The sequence below is a fragment of the Euprymna scolopes genome, chromosome 9 (assembly GCF_053919585.1).
Source record: "Euprymna scolopes isolate OS-2025 chromosome 9, ASM5391958v1, whole genome shotgun sequence".
Classification (NCBI taxonomy): Eukaryota; Metazoa; Mollusca; class Cephalopoda; order Sepiida; family Sepiolidae; genus Euprymna; species Euprymna scolopes.
The window spans coordinates 22,126,299-22,140,043 of record NC_136490.1 but is presented as its reverse complement, the minus strand read 5'-3'; positions in this window follow the sequence as shown (position 1 = coordinate 22,140,043).

Here is a 13,745-nt window from a genome sequence, read left to right as displayed (position 1 = left end):
GGGTAGAGAAAAGGGCATCCCCCACTAAACCACGAAGTCTATTTTGTACTCTGTCAAGGCATGATAGGTTGTTTTTGGCAGCTCCTGCCCAGATATGGCAACAGTATTCCATCCTTGGCCGTACTTGGCTTTTATATAGATAGAGAATTGCATCAGTAGTGAGATATCTTCTGGATCGGTAGAAGGATCCCACCATCTTTCCAGCGACCTTGGCAACAGACTTGATGTACGTGTTCCATTACAGATCAGGAGTAAAGGTATATATATATATATATAGTAATTTATAAAATATATATGGCGATTAAGCTACACTGAATATTCTGCGTTTCATCCAACTATAGGATTCGTCAGGCTTATGCGCCTGACGAATCCTATAGTTGGATGAAACGCAGAATATTCAGTGTAGCTTAATCGCCATATATATTTTATAAATTACTAACTAGCTCTACCTACGTATTGAGCAGTTTTGAAATAAATACTTAAAGTTTACGCATAAATCTATACTTTCGTATAATAAATTTATGTGAATAAATGAAGTAGTTATATATATATATATATATATATATATATATATATATATATATATATATATATATATATATATATACCGCTATCACGATGCTTACGTTTAGTCTCAAGAGACAATGAATACCCCTGTAAGAATAGCTGCGCGTATAATTGTGAGGCAACGGTTGCGCAATCCCAAAGAAACTACTCCTGAATGACACCACTTATATATATATACTAGCATTTCAGCCCGGCGTTGCCCGGGTGTTTGGAGGTGTATGCTGAGCAAAAAAAAAACAAAAAAAAGCGGTCAATTTTTTTTAACTTTGACCCCTATTATGACCCCTTAACACTTATTGTTTGGGGTACAAATCGATATATTCAGTTAGATCTATGTTCAAGGCACCTATATCTAAATTTTAAAGTGTTTAATCCTCAAATTGTGGGAGGAGTTTGGTAGAGTTATCAAAGGTCAAATCGTTGAATTTCGACCCCTTAACAGCCAAATTTCTGGCCGAACACCGATCAAATAGATTCTCCCAAATCTCAGTACCCTGTATATCAAAATTCGAGTCTGTAGACTTAAAATTGGCAGAGTTATTGCGAAGGAAAATGTACACAAACAAACAGACAGACACACAGACACGTTCACTTTTATAGATATATAGATATAGATGTGGAAAATGAATTCATATACACTATATATTGGAAATATTGAATGAGTCATTTATTTTATAAGGATATACATACATTTATTTGGGGGATAAAAGGGGACTCTTTAAACGCCTAATGCTTCTCATCATGGATTAAAATAGAGAAATGCGAACATGAAAAGTAATATAGTTAAGCTTAGACACGGAAAAGTAAAGCACTAGTTGTTAAAAAGGACAAGATATTCTAGTAAAACCTATAATAAATTCATAACTTAAAATATTGCGGCATTAAGAATTGGATATATAATGTTATAAATTGAATTTTTAAAAATCTTAATGCTGCAATATCTAAGTTATAAATTTACTATATTTTAGTAGGACATCTTGTCCTTTTCTTTTTCAGTTTTAAAAACTAGTCCTTTACTTTTTCATGTTTAAGCTTAACCATATTACTTTTTATGCTCGCATTTCTCTATTTTAATCCATGATTTTTCCAGACTTCCAATAAATTCACTTCTTTTTTAATTTCAGTCTAATGTTTTTGCCCCCATAAACATATATGTAATAACAATGTAGGGTACTCGTCTGCTTTTAATAAAATCCCCCCAATTATCTCCCTTTCATGCTTTCATTCTCACTTGTTACTTCTCTTTTCAAATTAGTAGCAACGGTAGTCGATGAAGCGGCGTGGTTGCTATGGAAACCACTCATAAAAAGTGTCGCTAACCTCCTTACCTATTTTGACGATTTTGAACGCCAGAAAATGCATCATAACTTTTGTTTTACTGAACAAAAATTGATTTTTTTTTTTTTACAATATAGCTGAAAAGGTGACCTATAAACTGTAATAATTGTTTGAAACTTAGTCGAGAAATGGGTGAGCGGTAAAGCTTTTAAGTAGTTCTAAATTACTAAAACTGCCACTTAACCATATATGCAAACACAATAGTAAAACCATAACTGTTTCTGTTGATTTCCTAGTAAACAAGTTTATGTAATTTATTTTTTAGTGAATGAAAATGAGTTCTGTGTTGCATAAGGAAATAGTTATTGTCTAATTATTCATTCGTTGGTCTTGCTTGTTGTGAATAAAAACGGGTTGCAGTAGTTTGCTTACAAACACAAACCTCTTTATCTGCAATTTAAATCAATTTTATTCATACAATTTCAGCAACACAGCAAACATGGTTGAAAAAGAGTTACGTAAACAAAAATACAAGAATATGTTGAATCAGTGCATGCGCATGTATTAGCAACGCGTGGAGGAATCTAGGGTTTTAATCTCACCTTGTTCAAATGGTGGGTAGGAGTGATACAGGAATCTGTTGTCTTGAGATCTTGGCGCTTAAACGCCGAGTGTCCGTTTTGAGAGAGAGAGAGGGGGAGGGAGAGACAGAGGGAGAGGGAGAGAGATAGAGCAATTCAAAAGTTCGACTAATTTGCTTCCCGCGCAAACGTGCTTTTACCTGACAATGTCAATAACTTTGTGAGTGAAAACAAACAAGCGCAAAAAGGAATTTATAATTATAAAACTATTACAAGACGGATAAAATAAGATCAACGCATAAGCAGAACTTTTATGGCGTATAATTAGAGTTCTTCTTCACAAAGCTATTTATTCGTGAAAGCACATGTAACAGCGCGGACGACTATATACAAATGCATGCGAAATGACGTCATCGATAAAGAAAATAAAACTTTAAAAAGAGATAATGTTCAAAATCATGGGAGAGACGAGGAGAACGTTTGAGATCAAGTGGTATACATCACCGCCGTAACATCGAGGAAATAAATGCCGTTGTTACAAAAAAAAGCGAGTTGAAGTTCTTTTCTATGCTTTGTCTAATTTGCGACTGAGGCCACAACGTGTTGGGTCTGGGATCACGTTACGTGTCGATATTCATTTAGATGGTTCTCCTTTAGTTAACAGTCAAACATTAAAACGGTATTCTTACAAGTTTGTGCAATAATAACAACGAAAAATCGTATAGAATGCTCGAGTGCCACTCATCCAAAGTTCATCTATATTTTGTAGAAACATGTGTACTGATGAGGAAAGTTATTATTTATTTATTTTTTTACATAGGCGTCGCCATTTATCAAGGCCGATCGGCCACTAAAGGATAAGGGTTAAAGAGTGTAGAGTAGTCAAAAGGACAATATAGTAATCGATAGTAATGGAAGTTCGGTAAATTTGTTAACTTAAGTGAAACGGCTCATGAGAAACTTGTTCACGTTGGACTTAAAGACAACCATATTATAGACAGCTGGAAAGCAGGAAAACGGAAGACAATTCCACAGGCGTGCAGTTCTAAGAAAGAAGCTTTGTTCATGGAATCAATGTTTAGGTTTACGCACAGATAAAGAGTGGGGAAAATTATTGATAATGTTTTCAGCTAGTCTAGTGTTTCTTGTGAAAGTTTGGCGAGGGGGGATCATAGATTGGAGCTCAGTCGAACACTTTCCATGAAAATAACGATAAAGCAGAGACAAACTCGCAACACCTCTTCTGTGAGATAGAGGTTGCAGCGAAGAGAAAAGAACATCTCCCACCAGGCCACAAAGTCTATTTTGAACCCTATCAAGGCAGGACAAGTCTTTTCTAGCAGCTCCCGCCCATATGTGGCAACAGTATTCCATCTTTGGACGTATCTGGCTCTTATATAGATAGAGAATTGCATCAGCAGTGAGATATCTACTGGATCATTAGAAGGATCCGACCATTTTTCCAGCGGCCTTGGCAACAGATTTGATGTACGTATTCCATTTAAGATCATAAGTAAAGATCAAGCCCAGAAGCCTGTCAAAACTTGAGGCCTCCCCAAGACGAGAGCCATTCATTTTAATTGATGCCAGATGGGGATCAGAACGTTGATGATGTAAAGATAGAAGCTTGGTTTTAGATGCATTAAAAGTAACCAGCCACTCCTTTCCCCATTGTACAACGTGATCAAGATCAGAGGAGAGAGAATCAGAGAGAACTTGGTCGTTTACTGTCTTAGATGTGCTACCATAGATGGTAGTGTCGTCAGCACAAATTATTATTATAATAAAGTCATGATATGCATGTATGCATGATAAGATGGGGTACATCAAGTATAGTTTGGGGGAAATCTGGAAAACGTGAGGGTTTTAAAGGGTGCAGTAACTTGACACCCAACAGCGAATACAAGCAGATTTCCCTACGCTCCGAAATGTGAAAAACGGTTCCAAAACCGCATAAGAACATTGCTATCTTCTGAATTGAATGCATAGGGAGATGAAAAACTTACTAAGGCTTGCAATGGCTTTTCAGTTCTTTGACGTGGGAGCTTCAATTAGTTTAGCCACGGTGAAACAAACCCCCAGAGTATGGAAAGTGTCTGATTGAAGGTGTTCGTTTAATTGCACGTTTAGGAACTACTTTATACCTCCTGTCTTTGTTTTCATCACGAGTGAAGCAATAGGAAACATACTAGGGACGTTCCAAAATTAAAGCCTCCTAGTTTTTATTCCGCTCGAATAGATCAGAAAATATTGCAAATGGCAATATTATAATAAGGAAATGCATGCAGTTATGACATAAAATTTTCATTTCTCTGTTGTAAATATTGACGGTGTGAAACTTACAAGCAAACTTTGTTAATGGCGTACGTCAGAAGCGAAGATATGTCATTGACTTCTTCCATGAAGAAAAATTGAACCAATCAAACAAACCCCCAGAGTATGGAAAGTGTCTGATTGAAGGTGTTCGTTTAATTGCACGTTTAGGAACTACTTTATACCTCCTGTCTTTGTTTTCATCACGAGTGAAGCAATAGGAAACATACTAGGGACGTTCCAAAATTAAAGCCTCCTAGTTTTTATTCCGCTCGAATAGATCAGAAAATATTGCAAATGGCAATATTATAATAAGGAAATGCATGCAGTTATGACATAAAATTTTCATTTCTCTGTTGTAAATATTGACGGTGTGAAACTTACAAGCAAACTTTGTTAATGGCGTACGTCAGAAGCGAAGATATGTCATTGACTTCTTCCATGAAGAAAAATTGAACCAATCAAACAAACCCCCAGAGTATGGAAAGTGTCTGATTGAAGGTGTTCGTTTAATTGCACGTTTAGGAACTACTTTATACCTCCTGTCTTTGTTTTCATCACGAGTGAAGCAATAGGAAACATACTAGGGACGTTCCAAAATTAAAGCCTCCTAGTTTTTATTCCGCTCGAATAGATCAGAAAATATTGCAAATTGCAATATTATAATAATGAAATGCATGCAGTTATGACATGAAAGTTTCATCTCTCTGTTGTAAATATTGACGGTGTGAAACTTACAAGCAAACTTTGTTATTGACATACGTCAGAAGCGAAGATATATCATTGACTTCTTCCATGAAGAAAAATTGAACCAATCAAACAAACCCCCAGAGTATGGAAAGTGTCTGATTGAAGGTATTCGTTTAATTGCACGTTTCAGAACTACTTTATACCTCCTGTCTTTGTTTCCATCACGAGTGAAGCAATAGGAAACATACTAGGGACGTTCCAAAATTAAAGCCTCCTAGTTTTTATTCCGCTCGAATAGATCAGAAAATATTGCAAATGGCAATATTATAATAAGGAAATGCATGCAGTTATGACATGAAATTTTCATCTCTCTGTTGTAAATATTGACGGTGTGAAACTTACAAGCAAACTTTGTTAATGACGTACGTCAGAAGCGAAGATATGTCATGGACTTCTTCCATGAAGAAAAAATTGAACCAATCAATATTCACCAGCGTCTGTTGAGTATTTACAAAGCTGATGCAGTTGATGTCAGTAAAGTTAGGATATGAGTTGGTTGATTTTGAAATAGCGCCATTATGTGAGTGACAAAGCGAGCTAGGGACTTTTACGACTGTTGAAAGTGCATTGAGAATGGTGGTGACTATGTAGAAAAATAAATTGTTTAGCACAAAACTTCGCTGGTTTCAATAGTATTATTCCATCTTTGTAGTTCATAAACCTTTTATTTGTTTTAGTAAAAACGTGAGACCTTACTTTTGGAACGACCCTCGTATATAAGGTTTAATTTCAAACGTTTAACCATAATTAAACATAATATTAGCATGATTATTGCTATAAAAATTGGCAATAAACATTGACAAAGATTGTGTTCATGAATATAGTCTCCTCATCAGCACAAAAGGGGAATGGGGTGGAGAGTGTAAGACACCAATATAAAACTAGCATTTTTGCAGTAAGTAAGGTGTATAGTCCTGAAAATATTTAAAAAAACATAAGAAAAATGTTGAAAATAGAAAAAAGAAGAAATACATTTTTTGTAAATAACTTATTGAGTTGTATTTATTTGAAAGTTCTTCAGTACATACGTGAGCATGTTGTTGTATTTGGGTACAAAATGTTTATATATATATATATATATATATATATATATATATATATATATATATATATATACTTTTTGTGTTTCATTTTACTTTAGTCGAAATTCTCAGAAATCAAGATTCCATTCCTAGGTCTAAGACTTGATCTCCATATAAGACAAGTCTGTGTAAGACACAAAGATATTCGAATATTCCATTAAAGTTTTTATTTAGCTGGAGTATTCAGCTTCGGTATCTTACTTCAGGTAACATCACTTAGAGAATGTGCACCATTCCCGTAAAAGCCAGTGTAGATTAGCTATACCAAGTAGATCTTTTTTATGGTCGTAATTACTAAATGCTTTTAAATATTTAGTCAGGGTTTACTTCTAGAGAAAAATATCCTCACATATATATATATATATATATATATATATAAGTAGGTTGTAGTTTGCTTGAAGCATTGTTGAAGAAAATTATAAGGTAAAATTAAAAGCCAAGAACAATGCGAGATTTTTTTTTTTATATAGAGTAAAATTAAATGCAAACAAAAGAAATAAAGTTCTTTTTTTTTGTTGTTTGTTTTTTCTTTTTCACACAAATTTTAACTCTAAACAACAGTAATTTTTTTTTCTGTTGTATTCAATGGTGATATAAATCTCAATATATTTCAGACTTATTAGTCCATTTTCAAGAGAAGACAGCGGAAGAGTGTTCAAAATTGGAAAAGTAGCCGCCGAGTTTGCCACGTGATACCGCGAAATATAGAACAAAAAATGACGTTAGGAGAACGTTAAAATAAATCAGTTGATGTTTGAAATACTTGTTGCGTTTGTGAATCAAGGGAGATGACTATTCAAGCAAGGTTTTTTTTTTTTTTTTTTTTTTTTAATTATTGTTTTTCTTATGTTTTAAACTTATATTATAAAAGCGGAGCTCAATTCCAGTCTATTGTTTAGTGTGGGAGTATTTTTTGAAATAATTAAAGATTCGAGGATACGAAGTTGACCTACGTTTCTTGAAGAAGCAAGAATGTTGATGTGAAAATCTGGTTCTGAATTAATGCAAGTGCGAATATGTTTATAGAACGACGAAGCAGTAGTGTTTAAGTGTTCTTTAATGCGGTTATGAAGCAATCTGGTAGTGCTTCCGATGTAAAATGCACTGCATTTAGCGCATCGTAAACAACGTGGTTCTTAAAGCATAAACCTGTGTGTGATATTGGGCAATTAGAGAGTGAATTCTTGCCATTGCTTATATGGACAAACTCGAAAGACACACCCTTAGTACCTGCTATTCTTATCTCCTTTTTACTAGATATATCGATGACATTTTAATTATCACATACTCCCGCGAAGAAGCTATTAACATTTTCCACAAATTCAATAACGCCGACCCAAACTTAAAATTTACTATAGAACACCCAGACTCTTCGGAATCCCTTTCTCTACTTGATTTTAAAATACAAATAAAAAAAAATGGTGCCATATGCACTGAATTCTACAGAAAACCCGCCAGCAAACGCCTCTTCGTACATTTCAAATCTGCGCTACCTCTCAAGGACAAACTAAACTACGCACATGCCGAAATCTCACGCATACAAGACAAATGCACTAACATCTCCGACAAACATACACACACTAACAATTTCCTACAGACCCTCTCACTAAACGGCTACCCTAATACGATCCTATCCTCACTTAAAAAGAAAAAACGCAACACCCGACCCTTCTCTAACAATTGTTTTCTAAAACTACCCTTCCTCAGTGACAAAATCTCATCTTCAATCCGAAAAGCCATCCGCAGCGAGGGGCTCAACATTCAACTCATCCACACTGGATCTACTTTAAGACAACAGCTCAACCGAAAACATCCATCGCATACACCTTCCCCTTGTTCACTCTCTAATTGCCCAATATCACACACAGGTTTATGCTTTAAGAACCACGTTGTTTACGACCTACAATGCGCTAAATGCAGTGCATCTTACATCGGAAGCACTACCAGATTGCTTCATCACCGCATTAAAGAGCACTTAAACACTACTGCTTCGTCGTTCTATAAACATATTCGCACTTGCATTAATTCAGAACCAGATTTTCACATCAACATTCTTGCTTCTTCAAGAAACGTAGGTCAACTTCGTATCCTCGAATCTTTAATTATTTCAAAAAATACTCCCACACTAAACAATAGACTGGAATTGAGCTCCACTTTTATAATATAAGTTTAAAACATAAGAAAAACAATAATTAAAAAAAAAAAAAAAAAAACCTTGCTTGAATAGTCATCTCCCTTGATTCACAAACGCAACAAGTATTTCAAACATCAACTGATTTATTTTAACGTTCTCCTAACGTCATTTTTTGTTCTATATTTCGCGGTATCACGTGGCAAACTCGGCGGCTACTTTTCCAATTTTGAACACTCTTCCGCTGTCTTCTCTTGAAAATGGACTAATAAGTCTGAAATATATTGAGATTTATATCACCATTGAATACAACAGAAAAAAAAATTACTGTTGTTTAGAGTTAAAATTTGTGTGAAAAAGAAAAAACAAACAACAAAAAAAAGAACTTTATTTCTTTTGTTTGCATTTAATTTTACTCTATATAAAAAAAAATCTCGCATTGTTCTTGGCTTTTAATTTTACCTTATATATATATATATATATATATATATATATATATATATATATATATATATATATACTGGCATGAGTGTCCGGCGTTGCCCGGGTGTTTGGAGGTGTATGTTGAGCAAAAAACAAAAGTGGTAGTAGGAAGGCAGGCTCGAACCCGTACCGCAAAGGAGGAAAAGAACGGGGAAAAAACATGACGCCTTTGCTGTTACGACAACCGCCAAATCGGAAGTGACGTAAGTTTTTATTAAGTCTAGACAATCGAAAAGAGAGGATAACTTTCGAAATTATCGGCGAAAAAAAAAACGCCCTCCCTGTAAAAGAAAAAGTGCCTAGTTGAAGGTGAATATATTAATGGTTTTAGCCAATTTTTCGATATTTGTCGTCTGAACGGTTGAACTTCAAAATGATACTGATCTTGTAAAAGTCCGTCGCCTCTGTTGAATGTTTTAGGCAGACATGCAAACATGCATACATACATTTATATATTGGTAACTCAATTTTCGACCCAAATCGATTAAAAAGCTTGCCCTATCTCTAAATACACTTTATGTAAAATTTCAAATGTTAAGACCAGAAATTGTCTGAATAATTCGGTAGAGACCGAAGCGGTAAATTTTTTTAGAACTTTTGTCCCCTATTATGACCCCTTAAAATTTACAGTACCCTGTATATCAAATTTCGTGTCTGCAGACTGAAAATTGACAGAGTTATTGCATAGGGAAATGTACACACACACACACACACACACACTTTCATTTTATATATATACTAGCATTTCAGCCCGGCGTTGCCTGGGTGTTTGATGTGTATGTTGAGCAAAAAAAAAGTGGTCGTAGGAAGGCAGGCAAAACCCCATACCGCGAAGGAGGAAAAGAACGGGAAAAAAACCTGACGTCTTTGCGGTTACGACCACCGCCAAACCTGAATTGAGCTATGTTTAAATTAAGGCTAGACAACCTAAAAGAGAGGATAACTATCAAAAATATCGGCGAAAATAGAGACTCCCCCCTGTAGAAAAGTACCTAGTTGAAGGTGAAGATATTAATGTTTTTAACCAATTTTTCGATATTTGTCGTCTGAAAGGTCGGACTTTAAAACGAGACTGATCTTGGTAAAATCCGTCGCCTCTATCGAGAGTTTAAGGCAGATATGCAAACATGCATACATACATATATTTATATATTGGTAACTAACAATTTTCGACCCAAACCGATTAAAAAGCTTGCCCTGTCCCTGAATACCCTTTATGTAAAATTTCAAACGTTTAGACCAGAAATTGTCTGAGTAATTTGGTAGAGACCGTAGAGATCAAACTTTTTTTTTAATTTTGACCCCTATTATGACCCCTTAACATTTATTGTTTTAGCCTCAAATCAAGTTATTAAGTACGATCCATGTCCAAGGAACCTATATCTAAACTTTCAAGGTTTTTAGACCCAAAATTTTCGGAGGAGTCTGGTAGAGTTCTCAAAAGTCAAATCGTTGAACATTGACCCCATAACAGACAAATTTCTGGCCGCAAACGGATAACAAAATTTTCCCAAATCTCAGCACTCTGTATATCAAATTTCGAGTCTGCAGACTGAAGATTGACAAAGTTATTGCGTAAGGAAATGTACACAGAGACACACGGACGGACAGCTACACAGACATAGAGACACGTTCACTTATATATATATATATATATATATATATATATATATATATATATATATATATATATATATATATAAACGGGAGCATCATGATGTCATAATCATTACATAACTATCACCATCTTGACTTTTAAGAATAAATGTTTAAATTTCAACTATATTTTTCTCGATTAACCGTGTGGATTTGTTCCTTGCTAATAGGGCCATTAAAAAAATCATAGTAATAATTATATATATATATATATATATATATATATATATATATATATATATATATATATATATATTGTTTTCAAAATATAATTATCCACTTAAACGTGTTTCGTCGTCTACGACTAATCAGGAGAAGGTGAAATGTTACCCATAAATGCACTTAATGTACCAAGAATGTTATACTCTCAGAAAGTAGACAAAACTGTCTTAAAATCAATTCAGATTAAACATTAAGAATATTGTTTTAACGTTTTTCAAATTAAACTGTAGGTCTTATTTTGATAAGACATACAGTTTAATTTGAAAAACGTTAAAACAATATTCTTAATGACCTATCTCCTGACATGAAAATTATTTGACCGAATTGACAGATTGATCTGTTCGCAAAAGTCATATTTGAAACAAAGGTCCTGAAAAATCAATAAAGTAGATTTGCAAAATTAACTATCACAAATTTGACAGTTTACCATGCGGGAACACTTTTCGCGGCAAAGGCCAACATTGTACTTTTTGTAAGCACGGCAATAGTTCTCCCGTTTTGTGGTGTATTAATCCACAGGAATGGAGATAGATAGGAGATGGAAGGTTAGATAATATTGAAGTTTATACACATACGCACACACACACGCACACGCACGCACGCACACAAACACACACGCACACACACACACACACACACACACACATATATATATATATATATACTTGAAATTCAACACCAAATTGTACCTAGATGAAGGGTGGGGTGATCTCCTGGTGCAATCAGGTGATCATTGACAGAGCTTAGGTGCGACAACAGGACTCGGCGCCAGACCACAAATCCAAAGAGACCCGGGTTTGGCTTCAGAAGGAGTGTTATGACTTTGTGCCCTTCTCTCACTTGTAGCAATTCTCCCCACATTTGAACCTGCTGGACTACTTCGTTTCGTCATACGCCGAGAAGATCACCGACAGAACACTCCCCCCCCCCAACACCAAAGCCAACCTGATTTCAGTCAAATGGATCAGATGAAACACCGGGCCTCACTTAAGCAACGTGGAATCTGGTCAGTACTGCATGGGTAATCATTTGGGACTTCCAGATTCTGTATGTGCCCTCAAATTATCTTATTGTTTCACGTCGTCCTGAACATCTCCCTGTCCCACTGTGCCGATTTAGGAGGTGTGTGGCTGTGGTTTGCGCAGCCTTTACCTCACAATTACATGCGCAGCTTCTCCTACAAGTTGTATCCTTTGTCTTTCAAGACTGAACGGAGGCATCGATATTTTATAGATATGTTTAGTGATCCAATCAGCACCCTGTAAACTGTTCGCTTTGTACACATTAAAAATGTTCTAATAATGGCTCATGTTTCTGTTCCAAATTGCTTGCAGATACTTGCGTTAAACATGATACGCTTGAAGAAGGCTGGAGGTTGCATCGACCGAAACATTGATAGAATAATACTCAAGGCGTAACCACTAGTTTGAACAATGCAAATAATACGTTTTTAATTTCTTTTCTGTATTTCCTTTTCATTAAATTCATAGAAAGTAATGACTTTAGGTCAAACGTTCAAATGAATCTGTAAACTGAACTCGTTTACATATTTTTTACAAAGGGGCCACCATATATCAAGGCCAGGAAACCACTCGAGAATAAAGGTTAATGTGTATATGGTAGTCATTAGGGAAGTAGCGTAGAAATCGTCTGTGGTGGAAATTTGGTATAATTAGATAATTTATGAGGACAGTTCAATAAGAACTTGTTTACGTTGGACATGAAGATGACAATAGTATAGTCAGCTGGAAAGCAGACCAGCAGAACAGAGTTCCACAAGATGGCAGTTCTAGAAAAGAAGCTCTGCTCTTATTTATTATTTTTATGTTTATTTATCTGTCGGTGGCAACATTACTCCATCCTTTGACGTACCTGGCTCTTATATAGATAGAGAATTACATCAGCAGTGAGATATCTACTGGATTGATAGAAGGATCCGACCATTTTTCCAGCGGCCTTGGCAACGAAGTTGATGTATGTGTTCCATTTAAGATCAGGAGTAAATGTCAAGTCCAGAAGCTTGTCAAGACATGAGGCCTCCCTAAGACGAGAGCCATTCACAGAAGAGGCACGATCGCGTTTCATTCGAGAAAGTACCCGAAAATAAATGTCGTTATTAAAAAAATTATTGACATTTACTTATAACAATATTACTATGTTCTTTGCAATGTACTCTGCTACAACGTGTTGGATCCTGGGTATTTACATGTTAACGCGTGTGTAAGCGTGTGTAACGTTACAGTTATTTGGTCGCTTATATGCCGTTACCTGAAAAGGAAGGTTTAATATCAGGTTCACCATGTTAGCTCTCAAAAACGTGCTGCCGATAATTTGTTAATCATGTCCAACACAAACAAGACATATTACCATTTGGACGTAAGAGGCTACTATTTGAGACCGTGCATAGAGGAAATGAACGAGATGTCGATTTCCATTACATTACCATAGGAGATTGTATCTAACGAGGAACCGTGGAGAGTTGAGCAGCGAGATATCTGTTCACATTACATTTGAACTTCTGCGTATCAGTAGACTGCCCCGAGTCAAAAGGAAATTTCCAGGTTGATATACAGAGGCGCATTAAATTCACTGGTAGAGATGCTTCCCTAGTCTAAGTTAAAACAGGCATCTAGGAGAAGGTAACACTGATGATGTCAGTACCAAGACGTTAGATGGTCATGA